This window comes from Microtus ochrogaster, linkage group LG5 (assembly GCF_000317375.1).
Source record: "Microtus ochrogaster isolate Prairie Vole_2 linkage group LG5, MicOch1.0, whole genome shotgun sequence".
NCBI classification, from domain to species: domain Eukaryota; kingdom Metazoa; phylum Chordata; class Mammalia; order Rodentia; family Cricetidae; genus Microtus; species Microtus ochrogaster.
Genome location: NC_022031.1, coordinates 34,158,099 through 34,169,678, shown reverse-complemented (window position 1 = coordinate 34,169,678; position 11,580 = coordinate 34,158,099). Strand labels below are relative to the sequence as shown.

The 11,580-nt window shown below is 36.3% G+C and overlaps 1 protein-coding gene across 2 annotated transcripts in view; it reads left to right on the top strand.

The window, feature by feature from the left end:
- Positions 1–11,580, top strand: part of Lingo2 (leucine rich repeat and Ig domain containing 2) — a 1,024,105-nt gene that overhangs the window by 212,555 nt on the left and 799,970 nt on the right. The gene's annotated exons all lie outside the window — the stretch shown is intronic.

Here is an 11,580-nt window from a genome sequence, read left to right as displayed (position 1 = left end):
ACAGGGTTTTTCTGTGGCTTTGGATCCTGTCCTGGAACTAGCTCTGTAGACCAGGCTGGTCTTGAACTCACAGAGATCCACCTGCGTCTGCCTCCCGAGTGCTGGGATTAAAGGCGTGCGCCACCACCGCCCGGCTGGAAATCTTTAATAAATAAATTAATTAATTAAAAAAGAATGTAAATTGTTCCTTTAATAAATTTAAATCCATTTTGAAAGATAGGTTAGTGAAAGTTGAAAAACATGGGGTAGACCTTAAAATGCAATATATACTTCTCGAAACGATAAGAGTTGCTAGAGAAAAACTATCTGGGGTGCTAGAGAGTAGTCTAGTTTTTTTTTTTTTTTTTTTTTTTTGCTGAATTTGCAGACAGGATACTAAATTGCCCAGACCAATTTGTTAGCAGGTCATGTAATAGATTATCAAGTATAGAGTCAGGCTTAGTAACTTTTGCATACTGTACATGTAGATGTCAGCTACACTGGAAAAGCCAGCCCATATGCTGGTGTTCCAATACTTAGGCTAGCACTAGATAAAAAACAAATATCCATATTCCTGTAGCAAGGATAGAGAATTCTATGGTATTCCATTTTGATGATGATGTTTACTCCAAATTGTTTGAAGGTGAAATCTCTTTTCATTATGCCTAGCTAAGGACTGTTCTCTTACTGTAGACATTGTACTGAGTCCTGTATTCATAATTATGATGTTTTAATGTCCCTGAAGTGAACTTCATTGTGCTTATTTTGGTCCATGGGCCAAATAATTTTATTTAAAGCTAAGCAAATTGAAGGCCAGCTCCTCCAGAGGATGTCACCTTTTCAAGGTCTTTTTGTGTTCCTTGCTTAGGGGTAAGACTACTTCCTGTAGCAATTTGCTCAAGGTCTCAGGCTGATGTAACACATTGTGGAAACAATGGCTGTTGTGGTTTGGCTCTGTGCTCAAAGGAGCAGAGCTACCAAAAACTCCTGGTGCATAAAACTTGTCATCTACTGCAAACTTTGCAATGCTTGTGTTTAGAAAGCTCAGGGCTTCTCAGATCTGAATTGCTGGAGACACATACAGAAATCTCCTAAGCTTTATTACAGTTAATGATTCTGTACCGCAAAAGACACATATTAAAATCATCCTAGAGAAGTGACCCAAGGGGCTGAGTCTCTAAGGGTTCTAAGACTGAATTTCTGGCTACCTTTCCAGTGAAGCCTTGGCCACCACTAGTTTTTCTTAGCAATTCTCCATCACAGAGTCCACATGGACTATTGTCAACTGAAAATGCTTGCCAGGACACTGGTGCTCAGAATATTTGGTGAGATTTGGCCACATAGACCTGGTTGACTGTGGAAGTGGTTGACCAGAGATTTAGCTCTCTGTAGATCAAGCTGATATTATGTGTCCATGATGAATCACATTGATAAACTCTTTCCTGGCCCAACATCAGGAGGGACACACAGAGAATATTATGAGGAACAAAATTCCATGCACTTAGAGATTACCTGTTAGGGACAAAAATAAAAGCAAAACCTCCTTAGTTATTTTATTTTACCTTCAATTTTATACAATTCTATATAGTTCTAGGTACACTGCAATATTTTAATAGATTTATACTATAAGGTAATTAAAATAAGCTAGTAACAAATATATCACCTTATATAAATTTTGTGGCTAGAACACTTAAAATATATCTTTTGAAATTTTAAAATATAAGAAAATAATAAGACTGAAATGAAAGGGATCGGAAAAAGTAGTCCCAAAGAATGATATCTTAGATGAAAAGTTAAATTTCTAAACAAACACACACACACACACACACACACACCACAAAAGTCGTTATGTTATGTGTCTCTGCTAATTCACAAGTTATGTAAGCAATTTAAAATATGGCATGTATCTACAACCATGGTAGCACCTAAAAGTTGAATTACTTATTAGATATTTTCCCTCCAAGATTTTAGACACTTAAAAATATGTTTACACATTTAAGCTGTAACAATTTTTAAGCCCAATCTTGATTATCAAAAGTGAGCATATCTTCCCTCGTCTGAATACACATGTCTTTTTAAAGCACAGGCTATGGAGTTAGGTTACTACTGATAGAATTACCTATCCGACTGCAAAGTAAACCATTTGTTTTTCATTCTGATAGAACATTCATGGGGCAGAGAAGATAGCCTGTGTACAGACTGTGATGTAAAGTTGATGAACGTTGGGAAGGCCGAAGGGGCAAGAGAGCATATCATATCCGAGCTGACTACTCAGACATTTTCCAGGTGGGCTTTAATGACCAGTTTTTCCCTGCTAGCCCTGCTCACCTTAGGAATCCTAAGTTTGTCGTTCCTGAGTGAGAAGCCTCTTTCGGATGCAGTTTGCATTCGTTTGTCCCTAGTGTCTTGTCCTGTGCTGCTGTCTGCCAGGCACTTCATTCTTTTTTTTCCCATTCGGTAAACACTCTTGTAATATGCCAAGCCAAGTCCCCAACAGATGTCTCTCTTTTTTACATCTATGCAAAGTATTTTTGGCTAATCAGCTTTTAGTGGTCCCCAGGGGCTAAAGGATTTTTTTTCCCTCTTATTTTTTCACAGCCTCTGAGCATAAATGTTTTTTTTTTCTGTGAGAAAATCCAGATTAGTAATCAAAAAAGTAATCCAGCTTCCAAAACAAAGGAGCCAGCACAACCTGGCTTTAAAAGCCATTTGTGAGTTCTAAAAAGGATCCAGACAGTGTTAGGGCTGGTTGAGTACTGCGTTAGGGCCAGATCTTGGGGAGCTTTCCTGGGAACTGAGCAAAACTAGGGGACTGTTGGTGTTGTCTACCCTGCAGAATAAAAGATGGCTGGTGCGAAGTCACGACTCAACAAGAAGCTAATCTTTAATAAAAGACTTTCTTGTGTCATTGCTATCTCTATTGAAAGGTGCCAGGTCTCCATCTGTGACTATTTTTTTAGAGAATGTCACTGTGGTCGTTGATGCATTTGACTCACGAGATTGGAAGAGGCTGCCTGTACTTTTCTCTGAACCAGTTTTCTATGGTTACTGTTGTAAATTATCACACGGTATTTGTCTTAAAGCAGCATGTGATTATTGTCTTAGACATCTGGACATTCAAAGCCAATAATCAGGGTTCTTTGAGCTGAAAGCAAAATGTCACCAGGACTGATCCCTTTCAAGGGACTTTGTGGGGAGAACCAGTCTCTTTGCTTCTCACTTTGTACTACTGTATTGCTACATATTCGAACCCTGACTTATTCTGCCCTTTGCAGCCAACCCAGCTGCCTGCCTTGGTGCTGCAATCCTTAGCAAATGGAATATTCCTTTATCTTTTTTCTATAAAAAGATTCCTAATTGCATTTAAGGTCTACTTGGTTAGGACAAAATATTTGCATTCAAGACCCAAGCTCAGTCACATCTGCAATGTCCACATGCCTGGATATCTTCACCAGCTATCAGTAAATATAAACTGCAGATACTGGAAGCTTTTGCTTTCCTTGTAGCAAAAGCTAATGAAATAAGTAAGAAAATATATACTTTTTATAAGCATAAGGTCATAAACCAATAAATGTTCTCTTGTTCACTCATTCACATAATCATCTATTCCCTGTCCTATTTGCTATATTAGCCCCAAACTTACCTGGAAAAAAGAAACAGAGATGATTTAAATTTAGCTGTGTTATACTACAAGGTATTCAGCCACTTTGTTGCCCGTGACTTAGCCACTTCTTTTCTTTAAGTGTGAGCATCTTTTGGCCAAAGTGTATCTTTCACTTTCTTGAAGAACTTACTGTTTCTTGTCACCATGAAAGCTATGTGCCATTTTGTCTCCTACATAAAAGAAATTGAATCATTTCTATGTAATCTAGACCTTTCCAAATTTATCAGTGAGTTTAGAAAATATCATTTTGTATTTGTATTTACAAATAATCAATTTTTATTCCTCTTTATGAGTGATGCAAAATACATTTAACAAAGTTTAATTAAAGATTTTTTTTTCTTTTTCCAGTAATTGGAATCTGAAACTGGCTTACCAGTAGGAGTCAAAGCAGGAAACAGATGTTTACACTAGGTAGCTAAAAAAGTTATTAACAGAAATATATGTGGATACACCTGGGAAGGATACAGGGAAATAACAACAAATAATGCAATAATCCAATACCTGGGCCACAAGGTGGTGGAGCAAGCCTTTAATCCCAACACTCAAGAGGCAGAGCAGGTGAATGCCTGTGAGTTTGAGACCAGCCTGGTCTACAAGAGCTAATTTCAGGGCAGCTAGGACTGTTACACAGAGAAACCCTGTCTCAAAAAACCAAAAGAAAAAAAAAAAGAAAGACAAGAAAAGAAAAACATAATTCATGACCTGTACAAGAAGAGATCTTTACTAAGCCAAGGGCCTAAAAAAGAGGAGAGAGCAATTACAGAGGGTTGGGAATGACAATAGAAGAAACACCTGCAGGAGATAGTCGATTTGTACGCTTCAAGGAGAAAAAGCTCTATGACTAAGTACTCCTCCTTGCTCTTTTTCTCTTACATCAACTGGTGTTTTATAGTGGGTTGATCCAGTGTAAACCCAGAGGTAAGAAAACTCTTTAATACAGGCCCAAACTCCATGCAGCACCACACACACACGTTGGACAGGAAGAAAGGACGAGCTCATGACTGCGAAGGAGCAAATGGAAAGCTTATCACAGCAGCTAGAATCCAGATGATTTTGAAACTGAAGCTTTAGTTCCTCAGTCCCTTTATCCTTTCTCTGTTGGCTCGTATTTTCCTCTACTTGCTGTTCTGTTCTCTTCTGTTTCACAGTTCTGATGGGCAGAAATATAGTACCTCTTCTCATTTTGTCAGGATGTTTAAGTAGGGCTGGAGGGATGGCTCACCTCTTTAGAGTGCCCTGCTCTCTCAGAGGACCAAAGTGGATTGTTCCAGAGCCTGTCAGGCTGCTCACAATCACCTGTAACTCTAGCTCCTGGGATTCGCATGCCTTCTTTTGACCTCTTGATATCTGCAACCACCTGTTCTCATATATATATATAGCCACACACACACACACACACACACACACACACACATATACAAACACACACACACGTTAAAAAAATTCAAAGTAAAGAATAATCAGACTACTATCCACAGTAAGGAAGACTGCAGGTGCGTAGAAGTAGTTTAACCTAAGAGGTTCCTTGGGCTGTTCTAAGCCTGTGAAACCCTGAGTCTTTGAGATGATAATGTAATGTGATACAGAGGCTGTGACATCAGAAGAAGGGATGGACGGACTCACCAGTGATGCTCGCATGTTTACAGGTGAAGTGTAAAGAGATAAGTCAATGTGTTTCTGTGTCAGTTTGTCCAGTTTATATCTAAAATATTTATATATGAAATGTCTCAAGATATCTTAATTTTTAATGGCATATATTTGAGTAAATATGTTTTGATTTTTATTATGTATATTATGATTCCATTTTCTATCTTTGCTGAACATATGTACAGGGAGTAGAGTAAAGGTATTTATGGTTCTCTATTGCCTTACATTTCATATAGTATTCACTTACAATCTTCATGAGTGTCTTTAAAGGTGCCTTATCTATATTTTACAGACTTAAATATGATAGATAAATCAACACTGAAAGCTGTCAAATATTTATTACTTGATTAGTTATTTCAAGTAAGGATTTATTTGATCATGGGCAAACATGCACATATAAAATATTCAAGAACTAGTTATGTGACTGTGTGCATGTAAATATGGTAAACTACTGGGTCATATATCTTAAAACTTTACCAAGACTTAATTCCTATTGGCTCAATAGATTCCCTGACTCATTAACAGGCAGAAAGCATTTATTTGTAGGAGTATTTTAAGGAAAATTTGCACATATGTGCATTTCTTTAAAATTGAACACTATATGGTAGGGAAGATGGTGTTATATTTCAACTACACAATTAAATTGTCTCATATATTTGAGTCTTTCTTTCCAAATACAAATTAAATCCCAGTGAAAAAGACATAAATTTTTCTTTTTTTTTGGAAAATGATGTGAGAAATAAATACAAATTATTATAAGTAGAAATTGAGATGTATTCATAAGAAATCAGAACTTCTAAACTTAGAAACCTATTATACTTTATACTAGCACATTGTAAATGTATAAACGTATTATGAAATTCTTTCTAATTGATAGCACACTTAATCTGATACTTCACAACAATGTATTCTGACCTTCAGAGGTAGTCAGTTATTATTAAAATAGAAAACTATGACAATAAAGGACAAAAATAAAGATTCAGTTAGTAAATGATAGGAAATTTATTGTATGTTTATTAACTTCATAAAATACAGAGATACACTCTGATTTAAATAAAGAGAGAAAAAAGTAATAAATTTTACATCATAGGTTGGTATTGCATATACAAAATATATGTTTAGCAAAAGAAAGTGAGAGAACAAGCCATGTCAGTAGAGGTTATCTTTGTTTGGCAGAGCTAAGTTGCATTTTCCCCTTATAGGAACATTTTTAGAACTACTTGTAGTAATCTGAGGCCACATTTATAAAGAAAACATTTAACTATAAAATACATACATATATATATATATATATATATATATACATATACATGTGTGTGTATATATATTTGATTCTTATAAATTCTTTTTTTTGGAAGTCTTTTTTTTCCTTCCACTTTTTTTTTAAATTTATTTATTTATTGAGGATTTCTGCCTCCTCCCCGCCACCACCTCCCATTTCCCTCCCCCTCCCCTGATTAAGTCCCTCTCCCTCATCAGCTTGAAGAGCCATCAGGGTTCCCTGACCTGTGGGAAGTCCAAGGACCGCCCACCTCCATCCAGGTTTAGTGAGTTGAGCATCCAAACCGCCCAGGCCCTCCCAAAGCCAGCACGTGCAGTAGGATCAAAAACCCATTGCCATTGTTCTTGAGTGCTGGCAAAACTGGTTGTCAATCTGCAGAAGAATGAAAATAGACCCATATCTATCACCATGCACAAAAATCAAGTCCAAATGGATTAAGGACCTCAATATCAGTCTGAACACACTGAACCTGATAGAAGAGAAAGTGGGAAGTACCCTACAACAGATGGGCACAGGAGATCACTTCCTATGTATAACTTCAGCAGCACAGACATTAAGGGCCTCATTGAATAAATGGGACCTCCTGAGACTGAGAAGCTTCTGTAAAGCAAAGGACACTGTCACTAAGACAAAAAGGCAACCCACTGATTCTTATAAATTCTTATAGTTATTTAGTTATTTGCAGTACACTACTAGATAAAAGAATTTTTATGCCTTTTCAGCTTTGTGTGAAATGATTTCTGAGTCTGGTTGCTTTGAACAAATGACTCACAGGCCTGGTTATTTTAAGACTGTCTGCAGAGCCTGGTGTGCCACTGACCCAGGACTTTATCACCAAGCAACTTTACTCATGCACTACAACTCATAGCAGATGGCATGACATAGTTTATATTGTGTTTCTTAGAAATGAGTCAATATAAAGAGAGGCTGTGATGTTGGACCCTGAGATTGGTCTATGGATTTACTAGTTAAACCAGGATATATAGTAAGTGGTAAGAGACGTGGTCCATGATGAGTGTCATCATTATAATACAGATTCATGCATGTCTCAAGTGTGACTGTATGATGGGTTAAGTTAGTGTAAACTCATTAGCACATCAACCTCACCTCATTGATAATGGAAATAGTTCTGCCAGTGCAGTTTCATGTCTGGCCATCCACTATGCCTCAGATATTTTGAGTTGTAGGAAGGTAAGTATCCTCAAGATACCTAAGGGAAGCCTAAGGGAAGCAAAGGTGTAATCTCTTTATTGAAGCATTTGTTAAGTGCAGATTGGTTCTGGTGACTCTGTAGTTGAGCATATTAGATTGCAGCGTACTAGCTGAGGGCTGTTCATCACAGGATCTTATGTGTCTGTTTTCTTCTCAACTTGGTCGCCTAGTGGATTCCCTTGAATAGGAAATCTAGCTCATGTTACTATTTTTAAATTTTGATTTTTTAAAATTGTGTGGTATTTTTTTATGTACTGGTTTTTTTCATTTGTTTTGACTTACCTAAACGTGAAGATGAGGAAATGGAGACGGTATGTAGAGGGAGGGCAAAAAATAAATAAAAAATAGTAAGTGTTGGTTGACATCGGTTGACATAAATTGAAATACGTTTCTAAGTGTATTGATCAAGTTTTCTATTTTATAACAGCTTTAATCTAACTTTCAAAGCAATATATAGATGTATGGATGTATTTTATTTTGTACCTATGCACATGTGTATGTCCTCAAAATGCACAATTTCTATATCATTGTTCTTGACAATTTTCTTATAAAAAGTTACCTATTTGCTATTTAATAACCACACATGTTCTTTCAATGATTAAAAAGACAACGTATTTACATGAGCTTTGGTTCTTGGAAATGATGTCAGTAAAAAGAGAAGCCGTAAGAATGGTCCTTGGGATTGGCATGTGTGCTTATTAACTGAATCAGAATATATAGTAAATGGTAAGAGCTATCCATAATGAACATTATCAAACGGAATCATGGTCAAACCCTCAAGTGTGATTAAACGATCTCTTGATCCTAGAGATCACATGTGATAATATGTAGTTAAAAGAATATGTCTTGAAAAGAGTCATCAAGTACTGATTAAATATCTCCATCTATCTACAAGCAAAAACTGCATGAAATGGAATAATCAATTATGGAATATTTAATAATATTCCATCATATAAATTAGTCTTAGCTTTTGTATATAAATCACTATTAAATATCACCATTTCAAATATCCCGACAATCTGCTGGCCTACAAGGCTCCGAGATGTTTCTTAACTATGGAAGAGCTCGGCCCACTGTGAGAGTCACCTGTTGTGGATGATGCCAGGATTCGGTTACTGTTCCTGGGTTGCACAAGAACCTGGCTATCAAACTATGGGAAAAGCCAGGATGCATAATTTTTCCATGATCTCAGTTTCAGTTCCTTCCTTAACTTCTGAAGGAATGTGACCTATGAGTAACAAGCTGAAATGAACGCATTCTTCCTTGGATTGCTTTCAGTCATAGCAAAGGAAACCTAAGAAAGAAGGCAAAGAAGAAACACGGTCTTTTCTACAAGTTTTATTCAGTGATTTCAATTGATTTCCCACTGATCACATTAATTACTAAGCGGGACAGGGAAGTATTATCTGGCTGAATATGCTTTGCCCATAGATGACAGGAGAAGTGGAAAGTACATAGTACATAGCCTGCTAGCCATCTCATCACAGAAATGCCTCACATTGGCCTGATTTTCCATTTTTCTCTATGTGTGGCTCATTTTTACACCATGGTTTCAGCCCAGGAAAATAAACTTGCACCGTGGTTCAATCATATTTTTTATGAACTGACCCTAACAACTTTGTGTCATTTGAAAAGTTAATGAGCACGCTTTATACAGCTTCACTCAAGTGTATGACTTAATATAAAGGAAAAGCTATCATCAAAATACAAGGAGAAAAGGCTAATCACTGCTTCTTTTCACATCCAAGATAATAGGGCTGGTTTAGTTGGTTCTTTTGTTTATTGGAAGAAACAATAATCTTTAACAATGGCTTCAGAACTGGGTCCTATAAGCAATTTCAATGCAGAGACAAGTTTTCTTTGTTCTTTGGAGACTTGTCCCTAAGTAGATGAAGAGAGAACCTGAGAATTTAAAAAAAAAACAAAGAGATTGAGAACCAAGATACAGCACGCTCTTCAAATATTCCACAGACAGGTGGAGACACAAAATGCAAAATTCTCCATAGTGCATATTTGTGGCAAGGTTAAAATATCCACGTTACATGTTGGATTTTCATTATATTTTATTTTTGAGAATGTCATTTTGCTCTTCCTCTTTCATTCACTCAGCAATGTAACTGATGAAAATCTGTGCCATAACAAGCTGAAAGTTAACACATAACCCTACCTCATCTTCCAAAGTTCTGGCAATTCACTGGGAAGAACAGTGAACTTTCCTTAGTGTTGTTTCATGTGATGTTGATATGTTTTATTTAGAGGCAGAGGAAATAATTGTAATAGCAAAGCAAAGGACAACATACACACAGAACTTACAGATATTTAAAATGAAAACTCAGGCCAAAAAACAAACAAACAAACAAACAAATGAACAGAACCTACTACGGGATACTGTCAGTTAACCTCACAGAACTTGAGTAATTATATGGAGTAGAACGAATTTAAGACAATTACAAGTTAACAAGGGTATTCTCAATTCCTTCTCTCTTTCAGTTTCTGTTCACTACTATGCACTAGAGGGTAGGACATAATAATCGTCTTAGTAAAACTAGCTGTGTACAGTATATAATGTTAGCCTTAATTAAGACTTGACCCAGGCAATTAGATATTGATCATTATATATATATATATATATATATATATATATATATATATATATATATACTTTCATTAAGAACGCCACAACTTTTATGTTTGTATGTAACTGCCTAGTAGTTTTCACTACCACTGAAGTGATTCACTATAAAAGACCAATGGAAAACTAATTTTTAAATGTCAATCCAGTAATCTTTAGAGCTTATGAATGACAGAGACAATAGTTCTCCAGGCAGAGTTGCTTCTCTGCAGAACTTGACACATGGGAATTTATTAGAAACAGATACGAATATATCCCTGATTGAGAAATTCTGTGTGATTCGGGAATCTGCATTTTAAATTGCTGCCAATATTTTCAAGCATAAACTCAAATTTGAAAACCAGGCACGTTGAGAGCTCACAGCACCAGGCTCTGTGCTGGGGTTTTCTGTGTCCTCAGAGGTTGTGACTATGCTTACAGATGTTTTGATAATAAATCACATGTTACTTTTACTTGAAATTGTATAGATCTTTTTCTCTAAAATTAACATGATTTAGTCAATTTCTATGAATTACAGTACTTTTGTTGTTTTCTTTACTTTACTTGAGAGCATGTCTTAGATATCATATTAACTGCTTCATGATATAAATTTTATCATTTCCTCACACTGGTAACTTACCAAGTTACTTTGTAGCTCTGACAGAATATCATTGGCAAACAGAGTCCACAGTATTACTGTGAAAATCTATAATATTGTGTTTGTGAAAAAAATAACACTATGCTTATCTAGTCCGGGTTGTTCTAAACTGCCTGCGTAGAATCTGTTTGGAATATTTCCTGTTGAGCAAATAGGAGAAAAGAGATATGACTTGAGTTACTAAAGCTGTTTCATGAGAAAGATTAAAATATTTCTCTCTCTCTCTCTCTCTCTCTCTCTCTCTCTCTCTCTCTCTCTCTCTCCCTCTTTTATCAAGACAATCTTTCACTGTGTAGCTCTAGTTGTCCTACAGCTCACTTTGTAAGGCAACCTGGTCTCAAACTCACAGAGATCCAACTACCCCTTTATCCTGAGTGCTAGGATTAAAGGCATGCGCCACCACCATCCAGTCCTAATAGTTCTCTTTTTTATATTTGTAGAGTTAAGTGATGACCCAAGAAAGACTTCCCTATCATTGATCTGCATTGATCAAAATAATAAATGTTTGGTAAAATAAAAATCTCACT